The sequence below is a fragment of the Pinus tabuliformis genome, chromosome 3_1 (assembly GCF_031772625.1).
Source record: "Pinus tabuliformis cultivar Carrire ecotype Pingquan chromosome 3_1, CPIR1, whole genome shotgun sequence".
Lineage (NCBI taxonomy): Eukaryota > Viridiplantae > Streptophyta > Pinopsida > Pinales > Pinaceae > Pinus > Pinus tabuliformis.
The window spans coordinates 74,974,004-74,983,950 of NC_142301.1; positions in this window are offsets into that span (position 1 = coordinate 74,974,004).

The window sequence follows — 9,947 nt, forward strand, 5'->3', positions numbered from 1 at the left end:
ATCGGAGTTCATAAAAGAAGATGGCACCTAATCCTGTATGCAGCCTTGTGGGCCTACCGAACCTCGGTAAGAAACGCGACCGGTTTCACACCTTTTCAATTGGTGTACGGTCTAGAAGCAGTCTTACCAATCCAGTGTGAGATTTCGTCGCTTAAACTCGCAATTGATCTCCTCCCCGGAACTTCGGAAGAAGAGGCTCATTTCATGGAATTAATCCAATTGGATGAAAGCCGTCGTGATGCCGCTTTGGCTAACGAAGCCCATAAGAAACGAGTCAAGGCTCAGTTCGACAAAAATGTCAAACCCCGTGTCTTCTCAGAAGGTGATTTGGTCTTGCTTTATGACCAAGAATCCGATAAATTAGGAGCAGGCAAATTCAATTCCTTATGGATGGGCCCCTATATTGTTAAAAGAGTATTAGCAAAAGGAGCCTACGAGTTAATAGATTACGACGGAATTCCACTGGCACAGCCCCGGAACGGGCTGTACCTCAAGCGTTACTATGCTTAAATAGTAACCTGCGTGCTTTTGTTATATTTTGTTTTCGCCAAAGTTCTTACTCTGGTTGAGTGATTCCCTTTTGCATTCGTTGCAGATGTCAAACCTCATGGAGACATGTGTTGGATATGCCGACGGAGCAAGTCGTAGTTCGCGAAACCTATCCTCCGCAGCGTGGGCCATTTTTAATCCAAATGGCGAGTTAGTAAGTTTCAGAGGTGTATGTATTGGGCAATCAACGAATAACATCGCTGAATATAGCGCGTTGATAGAACTACTCTCTGATGCCATCGCACAAGGCATACGCCGACTAATTGTCAGGCTAGACTCACAGCTCGTAGTACTACAACTCAATGGTATATATTCTGTTCGTAATCCAGCTATTTATCGCATGTTCCTAAGAGTAAAGATCTTGGAAAGACGATTTGATTCAATTCAATATCAACATATTTCAAGAAATCTAAACACATTAACAGACTCATTGGCAAACTATGTGTTAGACAGACATTTGCAAAATTTATAAAGGACACATCATAAAAAGTGTACATATGAATCATCCAAAGCAACCAGAATAAGACTCGAAAATCAAAATATATATATATAAGCTGTTCATAAAGTTCATACATGATGTTCTGCAACCAAGACAAAATTGGTCATATGACCTAAAAACTCAAAATGCTAGGGGGCACCCTAGCCTAGTGATGCTCCTGATAATAAGCCACAGTATGTGCGATCATGCGCAGAAGACGGGTCCATCGTCTAGGTACACCGATAGTATGCTGCTGCATCGGTAAAGGTAACTCGTCAACCTGTACATCCGGAAGACCACGGGTAAGGTTCTCAACCTGCCCCTGCACAGCTGTAAGGGTCTCTGTGTCGCTAAGATCACGGATAATAACCCTCCGAGCAGGTTCCTCTGCCGGAACAGTAACAGGTGGCCTCGGACGAAATGCCGGACGAACAGGACCGACATCTGCAAGCGCACATGAGTTCAATTAAAGTCTTGAAAGAATAAAGCACAGGAACATTATGAATGAAAACAATGAACGATAATATGGTTGAAGTTCTTACCAGTAGCATCCCACTGAGCACCGTCTGGCAGTACCATATCCGAATCACCCCGGAAGTCCATACCAACATATGGGTACTCGGAAAAAGCCATCTCCTGGTGATCGAACCACCTAAAGAAAGCAGCATTGAAAGAAATCTGGGATTGACCGGCATGCCTGGACATGTGATCGACCCATCGCTGCATACGTGGCTCGGTAGGAGAAGGCACTCCGAGATCAATGTACTGAGGTTGCATCAGAGGGATCTTCTCCAAGGCGAAGGTAGTCAGAATTGAACCAAAACCAAAGTTCTTCAGCTTCCCGTCCTTCACCTTGTTCAATTGATTTTTCATCTGACTAAGCACTGCATCACTCCAGTTGAAGATTTTCGGTTGGAGACATTCCAAGGCGTGCTGCATATGAGACCTGTTGGCGACATGTAAATATGCGCTACCGGCCATCCTACCAAGAGTATACAGAATGGACCTGAGAGGCCTGCTAGTAACATCACGGATAACCACCTTGCCGTCTCTGCTCGGCTGGGACCCCTCCCTGCAATACTGGCGAACATAATCTCTCATGGAATCATTCCCCCAAACTGTACCTGATAAAGAAATGGGGCACCCCGCCTTGACAGGCCAGTCAAGAAGTAAATATCTGTCACAGTCAATGGAATAGGTTTGTTCCTGATCTGGAATACTTGGTTAACAGGATCCCAAGCATCAAGCAAATACTGCAGTAGTGAAATCTGTGCTCTCATGCTAGAGATACGGAAAAACTTCAGTAAACCACAGTCTCGCAATGCGCCCACCGTAACAGGATCATGAAGGGCAATCATATCTTCTTCTTCGTGTTCTCGTTCTCGCCATGTTAGGGCCATCTTGTTCAAGAATCCCTGCAAAACAAACAAGAGGATGAGTCAGCTCCTGAAATTGATGAAAAACTGGCGAAAATTTCATCAAAATCTGTGAAAAATTGTTGCTTTTATGCCCCAAAGCAGGTGCCCAGTGTACTACCTGCGTTGGGGGACAAGCTGCCTTCAAGCAGCTTGGATCCCAACGCAGGTTTCGAATGGGGTACCTGCGTTGATCAGAGGGCGCCCTGGCAAAACCCCAGAGGCCCAATAGAGCAGCAAAACAGGCATAAAACAGGAAAATGAAACCATGAAAATGAAGAGCTAAGGTTTAGCTCCTACCTGGTCCAAACGGCGCCGAAAATCGTCCGCAGAATCCTCCGGAATCAGCTGGTGAAAATCGAGGGGAAAGAGGCTCCTCCAAAGCTCCAACAAGCAAAATGCAAATGAAATGGTAAAATGAGAGGTAAAACCCTTTTTATTTGCTTTCTTTCGTAATTCAAGGTAAATGTTGTAAGTTAATCTCATTTTCAGGTAAATATTACCCATTTCTAACTAGTTTGTTGCAGCAAATTGAAAATGCAGTGCTATCAATGAAAAAGAGAAGCTAATTATGGTAAAGATCAAAAGTAAACCATATATTCGAGCAGTTTTAGCAATGTTCATGCTCGTTAAAAAATAAAAGCAATCATCGAGCAGTTTTTGTGCAGAAGTTCATGCTCGTTAAAAAATAAACGTAAATTGTGAGCAATCTTTCCCTAGCAGTTCAAGCTCATCCAGAAAAATGAACCGGTAAACAACCTCGAGAAATGTAACCTTTGAAAGCCATATTAAAAGCCCTTGGTCGTGTTTATATGCCATCACCTCCATCTGTTCATTTGGCCAATCGTTCACCTCCATATGTTTGTTTACCCATTTTGAGGAACAGCTGCGAAGAGTGATTTCACTTAGCCATCCTTGTGACACTGCCGTGATTGGAGAATTCCAACCTGTACCTGGAATCTGCTGCTATCCCTGTTCATCACTCGTTCCTCAAAAGATGAGTCTTCTTTGAGCTCTTTTCACTGACTCGTAAAAAAAAATGAAAAGTTTGCCGAGTTTTGGCTTTCCAGCTCGTTAAAGCGACCGGAGAGCTATCCCTCCTCTAGATTTTAATCTTTTTGGACCTGAGGGATTATTGCACAAAAAGATCGAGCGCTTGTTTGTTCGGCTCGTTAAAGCAACCGAAAATTCATCCCTTCTGTATTGTTTTAAACTTTTTCGGACTTAAGGGATTAGATGACGAAAAAGGAATTTTGGAGTTAACTTTTCATACCTTTTCAGACTCTCTAAAAATGAAAAGGACCGAGTTTTCCTTGTCGTTAGACTCGTTAAAATGATTAAATAGCGACAAACTTGTCTTTAGACGAGAACGAGTTTCCCTATCGCTAGGCTCGTTAAAACATAGCGATGGGCTTGCCCGAAGGGCAGGTTATAGAACAAGCATATGTTATCCTCCTCAAGCTTGACAAAAATAAAGAGGTACTGGTCAGCAATGACTGGGGAAAAATTGGGAGAACCTCACAGTATTAATGGTAGCAAGTCGCTCTTGAACATGACACTTTGTCCTCCGTACCGCATCGGGTTGGGTTGTTTCATTCACCGGTCGCAGAACCATGGTCCTCGCCACACCGTCCACAATTGGGGTAATGCTACCAATCCATCACATCAGTGTCGTTATATGTTCAAGAGATGTGGTTCTGTAAAGAGTCAACCGTGTTCCACCCACTACCATACATTATCCTTCATCCACTTCATGACCGCCACCCTGAATCATACATCACAGTTCGTTTTCACCTCATCATAATCACTAGCTCCGTTCCGTGTCACTGATGTGGGATTCATTAAGGCCCTCCTTTGACGGATCGCTCCTTGTCGACATCAGCTCATTATCCAAGGAGTTGATCTAGGAACACCCCCCTCAGTACTTTGAAGCTTGCATGCCTCAATGGCAAGTTTCTCACTTCCGGCGACAGGTATACGTCAATGACCTTCGACCAGAAGATTTTGCATGGTGGTCGACGCCAAGTCCTTTATTCCCACCATGTAGATTGTACTGTCGTACCTTGAGGGTCATCATCCTTATCGGTGATTCCTCTCGCGCTTGTTAACGGTTTACATCATTGACCGGTAATCAAGCGATGTCTTTCCATGTTCGACTTCAAGAAATTCTCACATGGATCGACTTGTACATCGAGTGAAGATCGGAAGAGTTTGAAGACCCCGGATCTAGTTTCATCCATCCGGGCTGCGATATATATTCAGGACATAAAGACATTTGATATGTACATCATTGCAACAGATGATCATCCTTTTCAAAGGATGATAAATTCGGCAGAGAATTATCAGTCTAGCATCAGACGATCGTCTGTTCTATGTACCAAAATGTATTTATAAAGCTGAGCATGGGAATGCCCGCCTCAGCTAGATCATGAAAAATGTATGAAAAATAATGTATTGTATTGTATCTTATTACAGGACACTTCTCAGCAGATTGAATGAACTTCGGATCCTCTCAATAAAGCATTTCACCCGATAAACGACCTCATACTTTAGGGGGCATCTGTTATAGACAATTTTGTGCCTTACAGCAATAAGCATGAATTGTCAATAATCCAAGGGATCCAAAGTTCCCTAAACATGATGTTCCTACCCCTAGAGGAACAAGGTCAGCAAACCAACAGCTCTCAGATCAGTTCTCCACCTGAAAACACTCAAAAACAAGCAATCCTGAAATCAAAGCAGGTGCTCCACTAGGCTTCTGCGCTGAAACACAACTGCTCCATGGTTTACCTGCGTTGCAAAGCAGGCAGAACAAAGCCCACCTGCGTTGGGCGAGTTTGGACATGTGGCACAGTGAGTCATTGCTTTTGGAATCTTCCAAAAATGACACTTGGATCAGGTATTTCGCCTTGTGATGAGTCAGAGGCTTTGTTTCTCCAAGTGGAAGCAAGGTTCACCAAGTGGACTCAAGAACTGAAGATCAACTAAAGATTAACTGAAGAGATAGAGGACACAAGGCAGCTACACATCAGTTGCAAGCTGACTCATCCTTTCTCAATTCATCTATATATTGAGCTCTCTCCTATGAGCTCATGAGGCTGGAATTTGGTGCAAAGTAATGATATGCTGTTGGTTTCATTCTTGAGTTATTGGGTGATTGTTTGAGAGAGGTGAAGAAGAGCAATTCTTTCTGCTGGGAGGTGTTGCTGGGTTGGAGCCTGCAATGGTTGTAATCCTCTCAGAACCTTTATTTCTTCATTAATAAAAGCTATTGAGGTTCTTCTATGTGCTCCTGTTTCAATTATGTATTGTGATGATTGCATGTTTGGTTTACACTAATCCATGAACCAGTTATGATTGCATGCCTCTTGTAGTTTCCTTCTTTGTCATTGTGCAGGATCTCATTGCAGCTGGGCGAGCAGAAGGACAAAGAGCTAGGAGCAAGCGGCCAAAGAGGAGAGTTTGGATTTGACATTAAGCGCAAGGCAACGGTTAGTGCTTTCTCCATCCTCTTTTGCTTTCATAAAGAAGTAAACCTTCAGTAGTTTGTTTTACAGTTGTTGCTAAGGAACTGTCACCCTTAGAGTGGGTTAGGGTCATCCGAGTCGGATACTTTTCCCTACAACAAAGAAGGGTTTGGACCCTAAGGGCCTTCTCGAACGTAGGACCTAAGGTACGTACCCTTTACAATAGAATTTGCTTATAATAGCATAATGGCTGTGTGAATGTGTGCTTCTTTGAATAGACAACTTTCAGTCTGCTAGGGTTTCAACCCAAAAAGCCCTAGGGGAACATTTCTCTCAATCAAAATTGGGGACTCCACTAGGGACAACACTCTTGTTGTTCCTAGTTTGGGTGTTTTTCAAGCCAATCAGGGCTCAACTGCCTGTTTGTTTGTTGTTTCTATCTGGTCTGTTCTAGAACTTTAAGTTTTGCCAGTGTCTTCAGTTTGTTTTTTATTTTTCTTGAAACCTTTTATATACGCTGTTTTTCTTAGTTACAGAGGCGTATGTACGCATGTTGCTTTAAGTGAACCTGCGTATATGCATGTTTCCTTAGTTACAGTAGCGTATACACGCATTTTGTACATAAGTACAGTTGCCTATATCTTGCAATTTTCAAGATTTGTAAATCTTTTTGTCTCTGAAGGTCTGTCTGGTAGTTTGAGTCAGTCTAAAACAGTCATTTTCCAGTATCAGTTATTTGTTTTACAACGAGCATCTTGTTCCGAATTCTCTCTGAGTATAAGAAGTATTGGTCTTGTTTTTCGTTGATTGCAAGCGTCATCGTTTTTTGCTAAAGCACGCAAGATTTCTTGCTAGGAATCTTGGCTGCTCTGATTCATCAGGGTAGGAAGATTGATCTCAATCTTTGTGTTAACCTTGCTTTTGGTGACTTTTTGTTTGCTTGACAAAAACCGCTTTTTGTGACCATCCACTTCTTTGTTTCATGAAAGTTGTTGATTGACACTTTCTTGGAATTTGTCTTTTTGATATTTTTGGTTTTCATTGCCAAAGCTTTCATTGCTGCTTTTGATTGTTAAGAGCACTTTTAAGCACATTTATTTTTGTTGAGTTTTCATCCGTTGTGTGGTGTCAACTTGCAAAAGTGTTTGATTGCCTATTCTTCAATCACAAGTTTCAATGTTGTTGAGAGCATTTTTGAAAAGACTCTTTTGTTGTTACTTTTGAAGAAAATATTTTTGAAAAACTTAGTTTTGCTTTCTTGAACTTGGTTTTCATTTGGTTTCCTTTTAGTGAGTGAAAGTGCTTTATGTTTGTCTTAGAACTTGTTTTTAGTGTTTAGACGAAATGAATAGTAGCATCTCATATTCCATCTAGACATTTTAAGTGGCAAGATAAAGATTGATAAGCAAGCAACTTTCATTTTTTGTTTTTAGAGTAGTTTTAAATCTTGCATCTGCATATATTTGTTGCATTAGGATAGATTTGCATACCTTTTTAGGCATACATAGAGTTGTTAACTTTTGTGAGTGTGAAGCATGAATTAACGAAAAGAAAAGAAAAATTTGTTTTATTAGAAGTTCCTCTGAACCCTATAGAAATTGCTCTTCATCGAAAAACGAAAAAGTGCATGTGCATGTAGTTAAGTTTTTATTAATTTCTTTTGCATCAAAAAACACCACTAGTTTCACTTCCGTTACCTTGTGACTTAAAGAACAGCCTATTTTAAAATCAAGCGCTAACTAAAATTCACTAGAACTTTTTGTTTAAGTCAGTTACACCAACAAGTTTAGGATTTTAGGGCCTTGGATTAGGCGAGTGGAGAGTTAACTCTCCAAGGCCATATAAACGTCAAATGTAGGAGTCTAAATAACGAGAGAAAATCCAATAGCTTTAGGAAGACTATGAAAGCTTCGGATCTGGGAGTTAAGCACGAGGGTCTCTGAAGACAGGGAAGAGAGATACCCCTCTCCTACTTGTCCGAACTTACCTCACGACTGTTCCGCCTGGCTTCTGTGACGAGTTGGTATCCATAGTTGCTACTCCTAGGGATCTACACAGGTGGCTGCGGAGGGGAATCCCGTGGCACCTGAGGTCGACGTTGCATCACTCTCGACAGTACTACTGGAGGGAACCCTTGCAAAGCTTGGGGGCTTGCACCGGCGCAGGCTGTTGTTAGGAGGTCAGCGTAACTTCCTCTGATACCTTCGCTGATAGGACTGGGCCCTCATCATCCCAGACTATCTTCGGAAGGCCCCTTATTTCACTTTCTTGTATTTTGGTGTCTGGTCCTAATCACCTGGAGCGGAAATACTTGGAAGTTGTTTGACTGGCTATTATCTTTAGGGACTTTATAGTGTGTGCTCTGTGCTCTTAGTTAGGCTAGATTTCAATTTTTTGAGTCTTTAGTTAGATCATAACAAAAAATTCAAAGTGGTTGACCGATCTCCCAGACGGTCTCGAAGACTTCATGGTCTTTAACCACCAAGTTTAGAGCCTTCTCCTAGAAGGCGCAGAGGTAATACTACTGGTGGGTTCTGTCCCACGCCGGTTGACACATCGGGAATTGATCCTCCTCTCGGGGGCATTAGTGTTCAAGCAAGGCCTGGCACTTCTGAACAAGAGAGGGACACTCAAGTCCTTTCTCGAGTTCTCTTTCAAGCGGAGAATAACATAGAGGTAGAAGAACTCTCAGAGTCGTTAGCGGCTCCGAATTCTCCACTACCATCTAGTCATCCAGATGTATTACAATACGTTGGGACTCCGACGCATAGACCGTCAAGTCCAGGTTACGCTACGCGCTTACCATCGATCACCACTACTGGAAGCATGGCTTCTACAAGTGCTACAACTATGCAAACTCCAACATCCGTGCAAGGGGGAGGAACGATTTCCATCTCCTCTACTTCATTGTTTGGATCTTTTGCTAGCACATCTTTAGTTGGGTCTACCTCCATTCCATCCACGAGTGGAAATGCCCAAACCAATGCTTTTGGTACTGGATTCTTTCCATTTGGCACCCACTCATAGGGTATTCCATTGGTTCCATTTAGTACTGCTACGTCCATGATGGGCAGATCGGCTTCATTCCAGGGTTTTCCTTTCGGAAGTGGTCATATACCACATTCCAACCCGACGATAGGATCCATGCCTTTTTCTTCTGTAGGACAAAGCAGTAATCCTTTCCAAGGTTGGACTAACCCTGGGGTCAGTGGTGCGGGAACTGGGAATCCGTTTATCGGCCAACATGGGAATAGGCCGTACTCCACGGTTAGTTCGTTTCAAAGTATTCCTCCCCTAGCTTCGGCTTGGAATCCTTATTAGGGGTTATCAACTCCTTACAATCCTTTAGGAGGAAACTTTGCTAGTTATGGAGGTTTTGCGACCGGAGTTGGTCAAACTCCAAATTTTGCTGGATCACAAGGCTTGCCTTTTGGTTCAGCCGGTTCTACTGGTTACTTCGGGCAGCCTGGTGCCTCCCAAAATCCAGGACAATCTTTTCAGAACTTTGGGAGTTCTGCCCAGTCTGGGTGGAATCCCCAAGGTCCTCCTAGGCTTCCGTTTCTGGCAACATTGAACTTGCCAGATCTCACTAAGTTAACAAATGACCCAATCAAATACAATCTGGCCTGGCCTTCGGTCCCAACCAAACTCCCTTTGTACATTCCAAAATTCGAAGGGAAGAGTGGTGAGGACCCAGGCAACCATGTAACCACATTCCATTTGTGGTGCTCATCTAACTCCCTTATCGATGACTCGATTATGTTGAGACTCTTTCAGCACACCTTGACTGGTAATGTGGCCAAATGGTATATAGAGTTGCCAGGGGGTAGCTTCACATCTTTTGTTGACTTAGCCAATATTTTCTTAAATCATTTCCAGTTGCCTATCCGCTATGATGCCAGAACTGAACTTCTGGCCACTTTTCGTCAGGATAAGGAAACTCACATTTCTGACCATATTCAGGAATGGAGACGAAGAAAGAGGCTCATTAAAGCCGAAATCCCTCCGGAGTATCGTCTTGAGTGGGTTTTTGAAATC